The sequence below is a fragment of the Pinus tabuliformis genome, chromosome 6 (assembly GCF_031772625.1).
Source record: "Pinus tabuliformis cultivar Carrire ecotype Pingquan chromosome 6, CPIR1, whole genome shotgun sequence".
Lineage (NCBI taxonomy): Eukaryota > Viridiplantae > Streptophyta > Pinopsida > Pinales > Pinaceae > Pinus > Pinus tabuliformis.
Genome location: NC_142292.1, coordinates 560,769,476 through 560,788,924, shown reverse-complemented (window position 1 = coordinate 560,788,924; position 19,449 = coordinate 560,769,476). Strand labels below are relative to the sequence as shown.

Below are 19,449 nucleotides of genomic sequence, written 5' to 3'. Positions count from 1 at the left end.
TGAAGAAGTAGAGAGGAAATTGCAGGAAGTCTAGCAGAAGCTCAAAGAAGAACAAGAGCTGCACAGAAGAGAGAAGGAAGCGAAACATGAACATGAATAGGAAGAAGTGCAAGGCGCACAGACAATGCAAACCGCGTCGATACAGGTTGAAGACTCTGAACCAGCAGCAGATGAGGAACAGGGTGAGTAGCCACAGGAACATGAACTTGCTCTGCAGGATGAGCCGATAGTAGAACAAATGGACATGGAGATGGAGCAGCCGGAACAGGATCAGGACACCGAATTGATGCTAAAAGCAACTTAGGTCACCCCACAGGCTTCACCAGCTCCAACGATAGAGAATGTCCCGAGTGAACAAGGGGATACCATTCTCCTTGAGGATAATCCAGGAACAGATGTGTACAACATATCCTTTGATGAGTCACAATAATGAGTTGTACAAGTACGTAGAGTGCACACACGGATGAGCATGCATCACCTACTTACTTTGAAGAACAGGTGATTGTGTCAGATGTACGAAGACATCCAGCTGCCTTGGCATATGCTACAAAGGCTTATGTCACTCTCAACCGAAGGATGAACTTGAGTCGTCTCTTTCCTATAGTAGAGGCATGCACAACTTTTGTAACTGAGTTAAGTTGTACAAAACTTCTTTATATGCGCATATATAGAAGTTGTGCATATATGGAAGCTACGCATATCCACTATATAGGCACAACTTCCATATATGTGCATATCTTGTATATATGCACAACTTCCGTATATTTACATATGCAAAATATGAGCATATATAGAAGTTGTATGCAACATCCGTGATATGTATACATAATAGTCTCTATATATGTACAACTTCCCTATATGTGCATATCTTTCGTATATGTGAAACTTTTATATATGTGCATATATGAAAACGTCTGTAATATGTCTACACAACAATCTTTATATATGTACAACTTCTATATATATGAATATATTTTATATATGTGCAACTTCCGTATATGTGCATAGATTCTGCATATGCACAACTTCCATATATGTGCATATCCTCCGTATATGCACATTTCTTCTATATATGCGCATATACATAAGATATGCACATGTATGAAAGAAGCACATATACAGAAGATATGAACATATAAGGAAGTTGTGCATATATGAAATGTTGTACATATATGGACATGTGCATATCTCCTATGCATGTGCAACTTTTGTATATACACATATCTTCCATATATGCATATATGACAATCTCCATATGCACCTATCTTCTATGTCTATATTGAAGAAATGCATATACGGAAGAAGCACATATACATAAGGCATGCACATATATGAACTATGTGCATATATAGAGGGTGAAGTTCTACACAACTTTCGTATATGCACAACTTTTATAAATGTGCATATCATTCGTAAATGCACATATCTTCTGTATATGTACACATTTTTCGTATATGCACAAATTCTGTATATGTGCATGTCTTCTGTATATGAACATACCTTCTCTATATGTGCAACTCCCGTATATGTGTATACACAGAAGTTGCACACATATGAAAGATATGTGCATATATGGAAGTTGTGTATATACAGAGGTTGAATTTGTGCATGGGTATGTGCATATACGTAAGTTGCAGATATGAAAAAGACATGCATAAATAGAAATTGCGCAAATATAGAAGATATGCACATATACAAAATATATGTGTATTTACGAAAGATATGAACATATACAAAAGATATGCATGTATGAAAGTCACACAACTTTTATATATGTGCATTTTCTGTATCACATATATTCCATATATGCACAACTTTGTATATGTGCATATCTTATGTATATGCACTTATACAAAAGAAGCGCATATATGGAAGTTATGTGCATATACAAGAGAAGCACATATATAGACAACATGCTCATATATAAAAGACATGCACATATATGAAATATGTGCATATGAAACCCATATCTTCCATATATGCATAACTTCTGTATATGCACAGCCTCCGTATATGCACATATACGGAAGCTGCGCATATATGGAGGTTGAAGTTGTGCATAGCTTTTGTATATGCATAGCTTCCGTATATGCACATATATAGAAGTTACTTAGATACATAAGACTATACAGAACCCACAAATATAAAGAGGATGAAGTTTTGTACAACTTATGTATATGCGCTTATCATCCATATATGCACAACTTATATATATAAACATATCTTTTATATATGTGCAACTTTCGTATATGTCGTTATATTTCGTAGATATGCATATCTTTCATATATGTGCAACTTCAGTATATGCACATATACAAAAGTTTCGCATATACAAGCATAGTATGCAACTTCCATAATATGCATATATGGAAACCTCCATATATGCGCAACTTCAATATATGCACATATCTTCCGTATATGTGCAACTTTCATATATGCACATATACATAAGCTGAGCATATCTATAAATTGTGAATAAGTAAAGATGGAGACCAAGGTTTGCAAGAAGAAAATAAGGAGACAAACACTTTATATGCCATAATATAATCTTATTTGTCTTCAAGGGAGTTTGACTTGACGGATGGACAAAAATTTGTGTCAGGGTCAAAATAGGTCTTGATATGACTCAACTTGATCTAATTCTACTAAAGGAAGAGTTTGACTAGGTTATCCCCTTCTTAGGGGTTTTTCCCTGGCTGTGTGCCTACATCTTGTATTTTGTGTTGTGATATTCCTTGTTTGGCATTTGTTTTGATGATAGTAATCTAATAAATTGAAAATAAGAATTAATAATCATCACAAGAAAGTGTCAAAGGAAGAGAAATCAAATTAATGATAAACCTAACTAAGATGCCCTAGATTTCTCAACAAGTCTAACTCTAGACTTTATACGGAAGATATGTGCATATACGGAAGTTGCGCATATACAAAAGATGCATATATACAAAAGTTATATATACTAAAGTTTCACATACATGGAGGTTATGTGTATATATGGAAGTTACACATATACCTGGAAGATATGTGTATATAGAAAAATTTCGCATATACAGAAGATATGCGCATATCTTCCATATATGAAAAATTCTCATATATGGAAGCTGCACATGTACGGTAGATGCACACACATAAAAGATGTACATATATGGAAGATATGCATATATAAGAAAGTTACACATATACGGAAGATATGCACATATCTTCCGTATATGCACAATTTCCGTATATGCGCAATTTTTGTATATGGAAATTGCGCATATATGGTAGATGCACATATATAAAAGATGTGCATACATGGAAGATATGCACATATAAAAAATTTACGTATATACAAAAGATATGTGAATATACTGAAGTTGCGCATACACTACTACACCAAGGGCACTTTTAAGACATTTTTTAAAGACAAAAGAACTCTTTTGTCTTAAAAAATCAATTTTTTTATTTTAGTTATTTTACATTAAAATTTAATATCAATTGAATTGTCTTAAATATAAACTTTAAGACAAAAATAGTTTGAGACAAAAATATTTTAAGACAAAACTTTATATTTAAGACAAAAATAGTTTAAGACAAAAGCAGTTTGAGACAAAAATATTTTAAGACAAAATTTTATATTTAAGACAAAAATAATTTAAGACGAAAATATTTTGAGACAAAACTTTATATTTAAGACAAAAGTAGTTTAAGACAAAAATTTAAAGACAAAGCCTTATATTTAAGACAAAAATAGTTTAAGACAAAATTATTTTGAGACAAAAACAATTTAAGACAAAATTATTTTAAGACAAAAGCAATTTGAGACAGAAATATTTTAAGGAAAAAACTTTATATTTAAGAAAATGACCACTTTAGATCAAACCTATTTAATACAATGAACAATTAAGACACAAACATATCAATTTAAGATGATATTATCTAACAACTACAAAATTGACTGTGACAGTGCGCCCTATGTCGGCCAGGTTGTAGACAACTACTGTCTTGCGCCTATACCAAGGTTGTTATTTTACTTACCATTCACGTTATCTTATATAAAGGCAATGATTTGTTGGGCTCTTTTTTTTGTGGGGGTAGTCGACCAAGAAGAACGTGACAAGTTTTACTGACAAGATTTCTCGGACATCAATTCCTCTTCTATCCCTTTCATATATGCTGATTAGAGACAACTTGTCTATTGTTGCATTCAGCACTACTACATGGAGGGGGACTTTAAGACAATTTTTTAAGAGAAAAGAAATATTTTGTCTTCAAAATTTCAATATGAGGCGATAGTAAAAAATGGTAAAGGTAAAGGATTAGGAGTCTGTCTACTAGCATTCACTGAGTGGTTGGTTTACCATGGTTGTGAAGTGATATTCAACAAAGGAAAAGCATTCCTGAGACAAATAGCCATAGGTCTAGAGTCATATACAACATGTCGCTTCCACAAGTATGGTTGTCCTAATAATACATCACAAACTTAAAGAGGAGAAAGATCACACAATACCTCATTCGTGAAGGGCTTAATGCTACAGGGAAGGTGACAGTGTTGGCTAACGCGAAGATCTCATCCTTGGTGAAGCCACCCGATGGTGTATGGCTATGGATGTGCTACAGTCAGTAGGCCCAACCCCTTTACGACCTCTATTGAAATGAGGTTCTTTTGGCTCCCACTGTCGACAAAACTGCAGTATAGAACACTTCACCCACATCTGTCAGTGGAAGAGGCGTTCCCCCTCCTCTGGATCTTCAGGCTCAATCTTCTAGATCTTGGTGGTGGCCACAGTAGCACTGGGCTCTGCGTCAATGATTTTCTTCCCTTTGTCATTCCCCTTGTCAGTTTGAATCAAAGTCGAAACATGTGTCTGATTCAGAACCCTTCAACTCGGCCACCAGTGATTTCTTGGCCCAACACACACTTGTGTTATGAGTGGAGCTCTTATGGAACTCGCACCACTTTCCCTTGTCCTTCTTTATTTTCGTGTTGTTATTCTTTGCTTGCGGCTTCAGCGGGTTATCCTGGGTTTCCCCACCTTGGCTTTTTCCTTTGCTATGCGGTTTGGGGGTGCCTTTCCCCTACTTCGAATTCACAGATCCAAAGTCTTTCTTTTTTTGTTTAAACTTATGCTCAATCTTGACAGTGTATAGGTATGTCGTGTCAAGCGAGGAGATGTCCATGAACTCCATATCGTCATGGATGTACATGTGTAGGCAGTGGCGGTACTTGAGTACCCAATGCTGCTCAGAATCCTTAATACCCAACTTCGTACGGAAACATTGGTAAACTCTGACACGTCTTGGTCCCTTCCCTATTGCAGCATGATCCACTTTATGTATTTATCCTCATAGCTCTCGACAAGGTAATACTACTCCTTGATGGTGCCCCAGAATGAATTCCAAGTGGGTGCGGCTGAAAATAGTGAGGGTGTACTTTTGTCCTTCTTCTCACAGTAGATTTCCCACCAGTCCTTAACATGGGGGGCGTCTTTGAGAAGTGCTAAAATAATATTTTCTTGGATGGAAAAATCATGAACAGAAAAATATCCTTCTAGCATATTTAACCTTTTTTCTACGGCGTTCACATCTATTTGACCTTCAAATATGGGGATGTCAAAGTTAAGTTGTACCTTGAAGGGTGTGGTGCTTCCAGAGTAGCTGCTGGAAGGATATGCGTCACCTTTGGGTAGTCACTAAAGGATCTGGGAAAAGTTGTCCATCATCGCATTCCTCTGTCATTCGAGGGCTTCTTTGAGCAAGATTTTGAAAGGATCTCCTGCCCCTTCATCTTTCTTCTCTTCCGCCATGGGAGGCTGTCGGGATTTGCGAGGCTGGTCTCGCAAAGGTTTGACCACTTCGAGCCCTAACTCCTTATATCCCGACCTCATTAGGGACATGCAAAGAAAAAAAATAAAGAGAAAACCCCCCGGATACCACTGATCCAAACTTAAAAAGGAATGCAACAAATTACATATATAACCATAAATATAGAGATGCAGTAGAAATAACACTTCATTTCATTAATATCAAATATTGAAATATGCTTACAAACATAATGGAAATAAGACTAGCTCGACCGATGTTATCTTATCTCTGAGAAGAGATGTGGTACTACATGCCTCTAAATTGTGTTACAATGGGGCTCGAAGACCTATTTATTATTGAGAAGCAATGGAAAACCCTAAACATCCAAAAACCTAACCCTAGGAGATGAAGCGCCAAAACTATGGGCCCCGTTTTAGTAAATTGGTACATCAACTTCCCGGGGTCGTAACTTTGGCATACGATCTCCATTTGACGTGCACAATACCTCATTTAGGGCCAAAAAAATGTCGTTTATGGCCTCAAAATGGCTCCAAAAGTTCAAGACCCGAAAAACTGCCAAAAATAGTAAATTGTGCTACAATTAACAAAACTAAAAAACTGAAAGAGACAGTGGTGGGGGGCCCAGTGGAATAGGTGGGTGACCACCAACATCCACCTGGATCACCATTTGTCTTTTCTTCATTTCCATGACTGATCCTCAACTGTCCCTACTTTTGCAAATTTGAAAGGCTCTAAAGGATGACTACATTAACTTCTGCTTGCTTTTCCTGAGCTTTGGCAAGTCTTTCCTATGCCTCAACCAACTTGTTATTATCTGCCTTACAACTTCTGATTTTTTCCTTCAAACTTCTCAGTGTATCTACTATATCAGGAGAGTACTCTTCTCCTTGCTGATCAATTGACCTTTCCCATTCCACTAATTTCATATCAAGCCTGTAAGGGGAGTCATTTGAACTGTTGTCCACTAATATTTGATGTTCTATTTCCTGCAATCATACCATGTTAGATAAACCAAATAGAAGACATAATCAAGATCATACCTCAGTGTATCTCAGTGGAGGCTATCACATCTGCATAACTCAATCCCTATTAGTACAACACATTATCACAAGTATACTGATGCATACATGAATATAATAACCATAACCATCTGCGCAGGCCAATCCAAATTAGCATGATACATAATAATATCAAGAACTTAACCGCAATGACAATAATCATCATACATATGACTACAATGCATATAACAACAAGTTAACTATCATGCATGACTAGCAGATGCACTTGCATATGACTGCACTAATCAAATAACATCTATCATGCATGTATCCACAACAATAATAGAATGAAAGGCATGCATATAACTTCGATGCATATAAAAACCATTCACCATCATACTTGCATGCCCAACACACAAACCTTTATGATTATCTACTTTTACTCTGAGGTCTAGTGCTACAACCTCGCTTTGATACCAATTTGTAATGCCTCCTCCCACATCTACCCACTTTTACCAGCTTGCCAAGGTAAACATGACAATAATGTCACTATGATATGACCTGACCTCCAATTTCCAATTATGGAAGTGGGGCTGACACACTGACAACTTACAAACATTCCTCATGGACTACAAACCACCCAGGAGCTTGGAAACCACCCCAGGTGATCAATCCCTGAGATAGAGTTATTTTCACAAGGGTAACTCCCCAACAACACGCACAACACAACATCAGTGCATTTATGAGGTCCCAACCACACGCATAGACCTGCTTCCATGTAGTTATGACCCAAAAACTCTAGTTTTTTGTCAATGGTTCTAAGATCTTATCCACTTATTTAGGCTAGCCTCTAGACCACTACACAAAACTACTTGTAACATTCCAAAAACAAAAACAAGATGATGACAAGGCCAACCAATCAAAGCTCAAGCAATAACTTGACCCAGACATGCCTAATCCATGATATACATTTCATCAAACATATAGTAAACATAGAAGCTACATGTCATGAATGCATATCTGATCATAAGAGTTTGCACTTCATCGAGAATCACCAAGAAGGTCTAATACCCTCTCAAGATAGTTGTAATAACACTTGTTATTCCATGCATTCATCAACCATCTAGCAACTTATCAAAACATGTCAAGAGCCATAGATAGAATATATCATATAACCAACATATAAACAAAATGGAAACCATGGAAAATCAACCATAAAATCACCAACATAATCACTATAGTGCTCATAGATCACAATAGGAAAATATCTCATACTAACGTATAAAAATGTCAACCAAGTCAGGGACTTCCACGTACCACCAGACCATAGATTTAGTTGAACCAAATCTCTCTTTCATCCAATCACCCCTGTGCCACATTCCAAGCATGAATGTGGGAGCATAAGGGATAAATCAAACCAAAATCAACCAGGGCTTCTAGAAGCCAAACCACCTCAACCCTCAACCATAGTGATCTCACCTATACGATCCAAAAATCACTAACATCAACCACATCGGTCTCTACCCAAGCTGTCCAAGGTTCCAAGAACTAGTAACTCAACCCATAGCTAAATGAGGGCTCCAGAGTGTTTGTTCCAACTTGTGACTCCAATGACTAGTAACTCAAACCCCAAGGCTCTAGAGAATTTGTCCTAACCTGCAAGCTCCAGGAACTAGTAACTCAACCCAAGTTGTTCTAGGGCTCCAAAGTGTTTGTTCCAATCCACAACCATAGGGAACCTAAGAACCAATCAGAAAAACAAGTGGAAAACCCACAACACCATAGCTATCCAGGAAATGACAAGGCAAGGTTGAAACCACTTTCAATCTAGGAAAATCTCCATGCCAATGACAACACATAACTGAGGAAGCACATGCATATACCATGCATCCAAAAATCAACAAGGAGATCACACATGCAACTTGTTACCTGCAAAGTAAGCCTGTTGTAGTTGTTGATCCAACTGTCTCCTTGCACTTCCTTGCTTTCCCTTTCTTGCTTCTCCATTTTCAAGTGAATGCTAGAGTGCTCCAAGCATGCTCCAATAATGCTCTAATTGTGCAAGAGTGTAAGAGAGCCAAATGCTAAACTGACAAAAGTTGTGCAAAAGCCATGAGTTGATTCTTTGACACCTTTTTATCATTGATATCTCCTTTTTCTTCATTTTCCTTCATTTTCCTTTAATTTCCCTTGCATGCAAATCTTTGTCTCTTCATCTTTTTTTCTCCTATTTTCCTTTATTTTCATAATTAAATGCCATTTATTGTCTCTTTGTCTTTGCCAATGCCTTTGCCAATTTTCATAGCCATTAATAAGTTGCAAGTGATGCCCATTATGATGTTTTAATCACTATTCAGCTTGGAATACGTATCCCATGACCTTGGTCTTATTTTTATTTACATGAAAGATCAACCAAGGGATGTTACAATTATACATTGCTATATCTAAATAAAACTAATTAAAAATTAAAAATATTTATTTATTAAATTCATTTAATTAACATTAAAATTTTTAAATTCCATCTTTTCTATTGACAATATATTTTTTTCAATCACTATACATCCCAACAAAATGTAAGATGTTATACTCTTCTTATTATAATTGAACTCATCACGATCATGAAATAACACATAATCACTAATTTAAAATCACTTTGTTGTTGGTAAATTCGATTGTCCAACACAATGGTTGTAGGTAATGTCCATGCCTTGAATGGATAGAATAAGGAAATTCTTAACTAGGGAAATATATATAGTATGGAAGTAGAAATTTATTTTGTAATGCATTTATACAACATTTAAACCAAGAATTAACGCACAACTCATAAGAAAGGACAAGAGTTAGTGCATTATTAATTCAACTTTGAATCCATTGAATGAAGGAATGAAGGAAAGTCTTGTAGGTGTTTAGCAACTCAAAAGTCAAACACTTTTAGTGACTGAATTATGGGGATTAGTTCATAAGGTTCACACAACCTAGAACGACTTGTTGATTATTAACATGGAATAACATCTAGTACCAATAGTGCTTCTTTACTAATGTTTCTAGTGACCTAGTAACACAACACTTAATTATTCTCTCCATGCCACCAATCAAGCAATTGGAGGATTGAGCTATGGGTTTCTTCCATCTATTCCATTGAATAAAAATAGGTGATGACATATGTTTTAAATTATAGGAACATAACACTTAGTCTTAGTAATTCGTTGACCACATAGATTTTCAATGCACCATAAACATAGAGCATTTTTATCCATGTAAAGCCCAAATGGAAAAACCAGATTTTATGGAGATTTTATTATGTAGGAATTGATTAGAAAAGGGTGGGTTGTACACAGATTGGGTGTAATATTACTCACTGGTAGGAAATTTGCAGATGACTATGGCTTAACAAAAATCCTGTCTCATTATGGGACCAAGTCAATGTCTTATTCTATTATGATCATCAAGCATACTGCTTCCTTGAGCTCTCATCTCTGTTATTTTCTTTCTTCATTTTCTCCTCTTTGTTAAATGCCCCACTTCTTCATCACAACCTTCATTTTTAAGGGGCTACATTGGAAGGTCAACCATCACAATGGTTCAATCCAACTTCTAAGTAAATTTTTGGGCATTTCCTCACTTTGCTAAAAAAAATAATTAAAAGCGTATTATAAAATTTGCAAAGAAATGGTGTTGAGGATTCAATTCGGGACTTGCCTCCATTCCTTCATTCCTCCCACATGCATACCCATGATACCAAAAACTTTAACATTGTTAAATATCCTTTACAAATACATCTCTTCTCCCTTTGTGATCTTTCAAAATATTTTTGTAAAATTCCTGCTAAATTATTGCAGCTTTTACTTCTTTTACTTTGGAATCCATTCTAATTGAACTTCATATTTATAGGATTTCATGTTTATGTTTTCACATTAAAGAGAATTTAATTTAGTAGTTGCATTCATAATTTCTACGTTTAATGAAATAGCTATTGAAATATAAAGCAAGGAATTTCAATACAGTAAGAATGATGATATGAGGTAGAACAATGTTTGTAGTAGTCGGTACCTCGTAGTAAAGTATTCAAGGCTAAAAAAATGTTTGTGGCACCATATAAGGTTAAATAGCCTAGAGTTCAAAAATCCCCATAAATGAATATGAGTAGATTGATATTTTATTCTCACACACAAATTTTATTTGTTGCTTGATAATAATATACATTTTTATTAATTAATTAATTAATTATTATTATTTTAATAATAGTTCAAAATAGCAAGGCGTATTCCTTATAACCATACAATATTGTTTTTACATTTTTATTAAAAATATAAATAAATTAAATATAAATATTGAAATTCACATCAAAATATGTAAAAAAAATTGAAACAAAATATCATTCATACTTTATCTTGGAAAACCTTAAAATACAAAAAGTGTAAACAATTTTCCATATAACTAATTAAAATAAAATTTATCAAACATATAAAACCAATAAAACTGGTCAACCATATAAAGCAAATTTCAAATATATTAATCTTGAAACATTAATCAGCATAATAAATCTAAGCTTGAAATATAATCCCAAACCTTTTTTATAAATTAAAAATATTAATGAGCATAATAAATTTTGAGAATCTATTAGTCAACGTAATGAATCCTTACAAAGCATCCAGTAATTGTTTGCTTTCTTACCTCACATACAATCTAAGCTTGAAATATATCCCCATTATAAAAGATATTAATTAGCATAATAAATCTTGAGAAGATATTAATCAACGTAGTGAATCTTTACCAAGCATCTAGTGATGGTTTAACTTCTTACATCGCATACTAACTCCACATAATTCCTATTCCTTTGATATAAAATTAATTAATAAAATTCGCTATGGCATTCCCATTCCCTTCCTTCAATGACACTATTTATGAAAATAACGTTTAACGTATAAATCTTAACCAAAATTAGGGTTAGTGGTTTTAAATTAATGTTGTTCTCAATAACGCATATCTTGAAAGAAAAGAGGGTAGGCATAACTGGCTGCAACCCACTTTAACATGTAAATTTCATGTTCAGTGCAAAAATTCGTGTAGGATGGATGAATTTTAAAGGCAGAATGCATAAAAGAAGGGAAGAGAAAAGAAAGAAATAAAATTATTTTAATTTTTATGAGGTGAAAGATAGTTTATTGGATAGATTATTTTTTTTATCAAAGGCGTCTCTCTTGCTCAGGAAATCGAACTGTAGATTGAATAACTTCTTGACTGTTGCAACAATGGATGAATGCTCAAACTGAGACGATGGATATGGTCCGTTAGCCCCATGTACCACTACAACAACAATTTATTTAATATAATACTCAATGTTATGGAAAATAATCGAATTATGGATGAAGGGAAGAAGATAGCGCCAAGAGAGTCGAAACCTGTTCCTTTGTCAATCCATGGAGAAATCATGATAGTGGGGACTCGAACCCCTAACCTGTCGAATTTGAAAAAGAAGGGGTCGAGGCCGATAATGTCGTCGGGGCTAGGCACGTCCTTCACAGGTGTGGGAATGTGATCGAAGAATACGCCGTGCTCGTCATAAGTTATAAGGAACAATGTCTCATTCCACTGAGGGCTGGATCTGAGCATCTCGTACACCTCCTTCACGAATTTCTGGCCCTCGGCTACATCGTGCGAAGGATGGTCATCGTTGGCAGGGAAGAGCTTGGAATCCATGTAGCGCTGCTCCACAACCACATAATTGGGCAACTTCCCATTCCTGGCATGGGCCTTGAATTGAGCCGAGTAGGAGTGGAAATCGCCAATATACTTGAGTTTTCTGAGATTTCTATAGAACAGAGTGGCCGGGATGTTCTGGTAATAAATCCCGAACGACAAACCCGACTCGACTATTGATTCAAAGATGGTTTTCTGTGGGTATCCGTTGGCCAACAGCTTGGGGATATTGCTGGTGGCTCCATGGGAAGTCGCAGAATGAACGTAGAGTCTGTTGGGTTGAGTCAAGGCCGGTACCGAAGCAAACCACCGATCGAATACTGCGAACTCACTTACGAGAGTGTTATATACGGGAACAACCTCGGGTCTGAAGCCATTCATGACAGTCTGAGACATGTTGGGACCCCCCAAGGAAGTCGCCTGCTGGGCGAATCTGTTCATGGGTGCAGGATCCACGGAGGTGTTCTCGGAGCCAAAAATCTGGTCTCGTATGGCCTGAAACGAGTGCCCCAGATCCGGATCCACATACTCTGCCTCGTCTTTGAAGAAAAGACTCGCAGAATTGGGATCAGTGGTGGATATGGGATTCGACTCCTGGCCGGTAACCCCATCGATTTGTGGATTCAGCCGCTTCATCCACGGCCAAATTCAAAATAATGTGGGCAGGCATCGATTTGTGGATTCAGTCGCTTCATCCACGGCCAAATTCAAAATAATGTGGGTGGGAAAATTTCAAAACTTGTTGGGAAAATTCAAATCTCGGTAGTGGTTTAAATTAATTCAATTCACATGTATCATGCGCATGGGGATGATGCATCTCGCATTGGCATAAGTCATGGATCAGTTCACATGTATCATGCACATGGGGATGATGCATCTCACATTGGCATAAGTCATGGATGGATGATTTACAAAGACATCAACCCAATCCCCGGAAAGTATTTGCCGGAGAAATTATGTCCACGAATTGACAGTCAAAACTGATGTCAGAGTCCTTCTCCAAAAGCGTCCTTAGAGGGTGTATTAATGGATCTATAGAGGTGGAAATAGGCCTTGCCATTTTCGACGTGCCCAATGATTTCATCTTGCGGTTACATTCGAATAGGAGCTAGTTGTTTTGCTGGTCTTCATGCTCTTCCAAGACGGGTTATTGAACTACAAAGACAATCTAATCATTGAAGAGTGAATTCTCTAACTGAGAACTCCCAAATTTAGTATCTATTAGTATTTAGAAGAACTGTATTGATATCGTGGACTCTGTTTTTTTGAAATGCATATTTTCTTTTCTTCTGAATTTGACTACTCCTATATTGATACAAAAATAAAATTACAGAGAGGCAGTGGCCTCGAGAGGACTAGCCCAGAGGAGCGGCATGCTTACAAAACCTCGCTTGAACATTGACCAAAAAGACTTGCTTAATGACTGACCAAGAAACAAAGATATATCTAGAGACTGTAGCTAAAGACTGACCAGAGATATATCTAGACCAAGACAAATTGATTGGGCCCATTCAAGTAATCAGTAAAGTGCTGCCCTTTAAAAACTGGAATCTAACCCAAAAACAGTTTGATCCGAAACTGAGACCCAAAGACAGGAGAATGCCACCCACGCGGGGGAAACCAACAATTTAACATTGGAAAAAATGGCCTAATCCTGAGAACTATAAATCATGTAATGACTATAAACCCGAAGGGAATTGAGCATCTTCGTATAGTGGAAAAACAAAAACCAATAAGCGTAGACATGATTAAGCTTCATGAGAGGTTGGAGGCAACTCTTCAACAATTCGACATCCATATTGGTAGGGGTCTTCATCCTCAGAGGGACGGCCCTCTTTGCTTGAAGAACCACCACCTGTAGGAACGCTCGGACTGGCCAGGGTGTTCATGTGCTGGGTTCCAGAGCCACAAGGGTCCTTTCTCTACGTATAGGAAATCTAAGAATTATCACGCTTGTCCTCCATCCTTGGCTCCAGAGATACCCCTGGAGTAACAGCAACCGAACCAAAAGTATCCTCTCGCAGCTCAATGGTAACTAAAGCGATGAAGGAGGAATTACTGAGAGTGCAGGGGAAACAAAAGCGAGTCTTGTGAGATTGGGAATGTTGAGAGTGTGCTTCTATATTAAGCTGCCCTCAACCCCGGTCTCGGCCACTCCTGGTCACGGGATAACTGTCAAAGCAAAAGTCCGAGGCTTCAAACGATGGGTCTAAGGTAGTGGAGGAGGGCTAGTGGATGATGCGGCCTCAGGAACTTCCTCTTCTGTAGCTCATTCTTGAGTGCACTCTAGGCATGTTGAAATGAGCAGAAAGAGCAGAACAAATAGCTGTGGGAAAGACTGAGTAGGAGCAACAGCGGAAATTACAGAAAGGATTATGAGGAGCATGAAAGCACAACGGAGAATCAGCACAACAATCTAGAGCCAGACAATACCTAGGGTTGTCTCAAGAGCAAGGAGTTGCTGCAACATTGGAATGACATGAGCGCATGGGAGGAGCAAGAATGAAAATTAAGAAGAGCGCCATAACAAATAAACTTGCATACTGGAGAGGGGGAAGGAGCTGCATTAATGCAGCATTGAAGTTGTTGGTAGGAGACTTTAAAACTGGCTTCATGCAAGGCCGGATGGCGATGGCATTAAGCCACGCGCCCACCCTCCAAGCCACCTTCGTATAGCTTGCCATGCTACACACCCGCATCCAGGATTTTCGAAATGCATATTATGGAGGTATAGTTCACATATATTATATTGTGGCAGGTATTAAATTCATATTACGATGGCAAAGTTCCCTTTCTAGGGTGATTTTCCCATCAAATGCAGTTTAAAATTTTTCCAAACCGTTAAGATTTTTCTATCAAACAGTAAAGATGAGTCTGAAAACTGACGGGTGGGTCTGTTTTCAAATACGAATCCTAATTCGCATATATTATATTCTGGCAGGCGTTAAATGCATAGTTCATTGGAAGCATTGAAATTATATTATCACGGTCATTGACAACAATGAATTTATATTATATGTATATTTTTTTATATTATATGGTTGAAATTATATTATATTGTGGCCATTAGCAATGTTATATATATTATATCATGGAAATATGTGGTCATTATCAAATAAAATTTCAAAATAATCACATCATTGTTTTGGATTTGACGTTTCGAACCATATATTGTGTTTCATCATGAGGACAAGGATGAAAAACCATATCTGAAATTAGGTATAAATAGAAAAGATGCATGATGTGCCAGAAGTAACTGTTAGAAATTTAGTTGAGTAAATTAAATAATTTTAGTGATACGAAGAATGTTAGAGATTATTTAGGTCAAAATAATATTAAAGAAGTAAATTAGTTGGGAAAGAACCACAATAGATGGTTCAAAACATCAACTCCAAAACAATGATGTGATTATTCTGAAATTTTATTTCATAATGATATGGATCACAAAAGTCTAATATAAAAAATATGTCATCATTTATATGTTGCATTTTCAGGGTTGGAGATCTCTGTTTATGGATACAAAAATTGAAAGGTGCAACTGATTGTGTTGTGAAAACACACCATTTCCATTGATTGACAAGAAACTTGATTATGCCCTCTCTCCACAGATGCAACTAGTGACGAAAAATTAAAACCATGGAGTAGAGGATTTCTCATCTCAATATCCTGAATAGATATATAAGATTACATTGGAGAGATCAACAATAAATAGCTCTAGTGAGACTGAACTAAATTGGACTATCTGAAACTAAACTAGGACACTTGGATGGAAGATTTTTACACCTAGCAAGTGGTTAGAATTATATTCTCCAACACTCCCCCCTGATTACAACCACATAAAAATTTAATTAAGATTCTTGTTGATCTATGTATAAAGTAGACTTACAATTTAAAAAAGAATTGAATTCAACTACATTTACTTTTCTTCTTCTCTTCTTCCAAATCCTATAGCCTCTAAATTGTTTTAGCTTTTTCTTTTTATTGTATCCTTCAAACTTTATTTTCTTCATTTGCTGGTGTAGGTCGTCCATTGTTCTAGGTTGCCTAAGCATGTACTGGACTTGTATGTGGATTATTGCTACATGTCATCTTCTGTAGTGTTCTTTTCATCATCAATCTTTTGCTTCAACATAAGTTCATAATACAATTTCATCTCTTCAAGACTCCAATACCTGAAAATGTTGTTAATGTTCTCATCATCAAAGTTATCTTCAAGGTTCATTGCTACAAATTGTATGTTGACCTCATCTAGACATGGTGTTGCAAGCCATGATTGAAGGAAATTTAACTCTTTTTCACAATCATTCAGAGTACCTACACGCTAGAAATCAATGTTAGAAAAAACATATTTGTAAAACCACATTGGTTCTGCTCCTCTGCTCTGTAATGAAACCTTTCTCCTATTGTGCTTCCTTTTTTGCTTCTGCTTCTCTCTCTTCCACTTCTTTACTAACTCGTGCTGCTGCAAACAAGTTGTCTTCCACTTGGTTTTCATATTCAAGTGGACTTCTCTCACTGAATATCATCATGTTGATAAGATGTTTTTGTCTCAACATCTGCGACCATTTATCATTAGTCAACAGTTCTTCATCAAATTTTACATTAGCAATACTAATTGTTGGATTTACCATAGCACTGAGTGCTCCAATGGCAACTTCATTGCCATCAATAAGCTTTGTTACTGGATTCACTATAGCATTAATTGATCTAATGGAAATTTCATTGTCATCAGCAAGCTCTGTTACTGGATTCACCAAATCTTCATCCACTTGCAATTGTCCATAATGGGAGTCACAAGAATCTATGTGCTCCTTCTCTGCTTCTTCTCCAGATTATTCACATGCATAATCCACTTGTGGCTAAGAAGAGTGGGATTAAACAAAATTTTCAATGCTCCCCCTTGCACCAAAATACCTCTCAAGGGTATCTCAGACTTCATTAGTTGTCGTGGCATCTGAAATGAGGGCAAAAACATTGTCATCCATAGATTATTTTATGAATTTTAATGCGAAGGGATCCTTTTGCCTCTTCATTTTCAATTATTTCAAAAACATTTCATACATTTCTAGTTATTGATTTGATTTTCTCAACCTCTTAACTTTTCCTATTTTTTCATTATCTTTCCTTCGCAAACAAGTTAAACATTGCATGTCCAACACTTTACTTTTCGCCAAAATAAAATTCCACATTTAACCATTCAATTTTAATTGTACTCAAATATTCTACGCAAATTACCTTTCCCAATAACTCATGCATGCTTCCTTTTAAAAAAAAATATTACTCATGCTATTTCCTGGAAAGATGTCTTAAATATTTTCATAAATCTCCACATGAATAGCTATTGTAAGCATTAACGTGAGGAAAGATGTCTTAAATATTCTGCTAAATCTCCATACGAATAACTATTGTAAGCATTAACATGAGTCACGACAAAGGGGTTTACACGGAGACTTTGCCCACTTCATTAAAACAAATATCTCAATGAAAAATATGGGTTTACATGGAGACTTGCCCACTTCATTAGAACAAATATCTCAATGAGAAATATTTTAAACAAGGAGGCATTTCAAAACTTTCTCAAAAGAACAATGCTTTTACAAAGGTTCACAAACCTTTTAATTCAAATGCAACCCTTTCAAATATAAACTATAAAGTCTTCAAATAAGCCATTTTATTAAACAAAATCTTAATCTTAATATGACCAGAGCTCTTTTTCTAAATATATGAGAAGCCCCTTTTTAAAATGTTTCATAACATTTAAAACAATATAAGCTTCAAGCTCCATTCATCCAACGCAATTTAAAAATAACCCATATCACTTTTGTGATTTACCTTTGACCGTGCTTCGTCTTTTGGTTACTGGAAGCCTTGTGAATACATGAAAGTGTTGAATATCAGGTATCAAGCCATCTCATCTAATCCTTCGTCTTTTGGTTCCCCGAAGCCTTATAAAATACATGAAAGTGTTGAATATCAGGTATCAAGCCATCTCATCTAATCCTTCGTCTTTTGGTTCCCCGAAGCCTTATAAAATACATGAAAGTGTTGAATATCAGGTATCAAGCCATCCTATCCAATCCAATTTCATGAATTCATGTTCATTTTTAAACTTTGTGCCCTTCTGCTACACGGTGGCTCTGTGGCTGCTTAATTCCTTGCGTTAACTGGTCAGCACACCTTTTTCAATGAGCATTAATGTATGCGTTGAAATGCAGAAATCTTGAATTTCGTTAGTTAGTGAAGGTTAAAATGCAAAAATCGTGAATCTTGTTAGTTAATGAAGGTCAATGGAGTTGGTCTCTGTGGATCGGTGCGTTGATCATTCATATATTTTTAAAGAAAAAGAACTTAAAACTTCTCTCCGCTTTCTCTTTCAGCTGAGGGAATGAATTGCTCCGTCTTTTTGGTCTTTTAAAAAATTGTGACTTTCCTTCTTCGAGAACCGACTTCATACAATTAGCTTCTTCAAATAACGGAGGCCGCTTCTTCTCTTCCTCGACTTCATGGTATCTGCTGTTTTTTTCAATTTTATGTGATCTGAAGTTCTGATACCATGACAAGAAATGAAAATGATGGAGCAGATAATTTTTTTTCTCAATATTCTGAAACAGTTATATAACATTACATTGGAGACATTAACAATAAATAACTATAATGATACTGAACTAAACTAACTATTTGAAACTAAACTGGACACTTGGATGGATGATTTTGACAACTAACAAATAATTGGAATTAAGTTCTCCAACAACGAACAAGATAGATATCTGTGGACATAATCATAAACTTTTATGTAAATTACCCACAAATTGGTGTCCTCTAACAACCCAACCTGAATCGATTGAAAAAAATTAGAAACACAACACTCACCCGAATGCAAATCAGCCAAGGCAAAATGTACTTCATCTATCGAGAAATTTAATAGATGGGATCCTTATGGCGTCGT

General features: G+C 36.1%; 1 pseudogene; it reads right to left on the bottom strand.

Moving 5' to 3' along the window:
* Positions 1-41: 41 nt before the first annotated feature.
* Positions 42-13,526, bottom strand: LOC149259748 (non-specific phospholipase C2 pseudogene; annotated as a pseudogene).
* Positions 13,527-19,449: the final 5,923 nt, after the last annotated feature.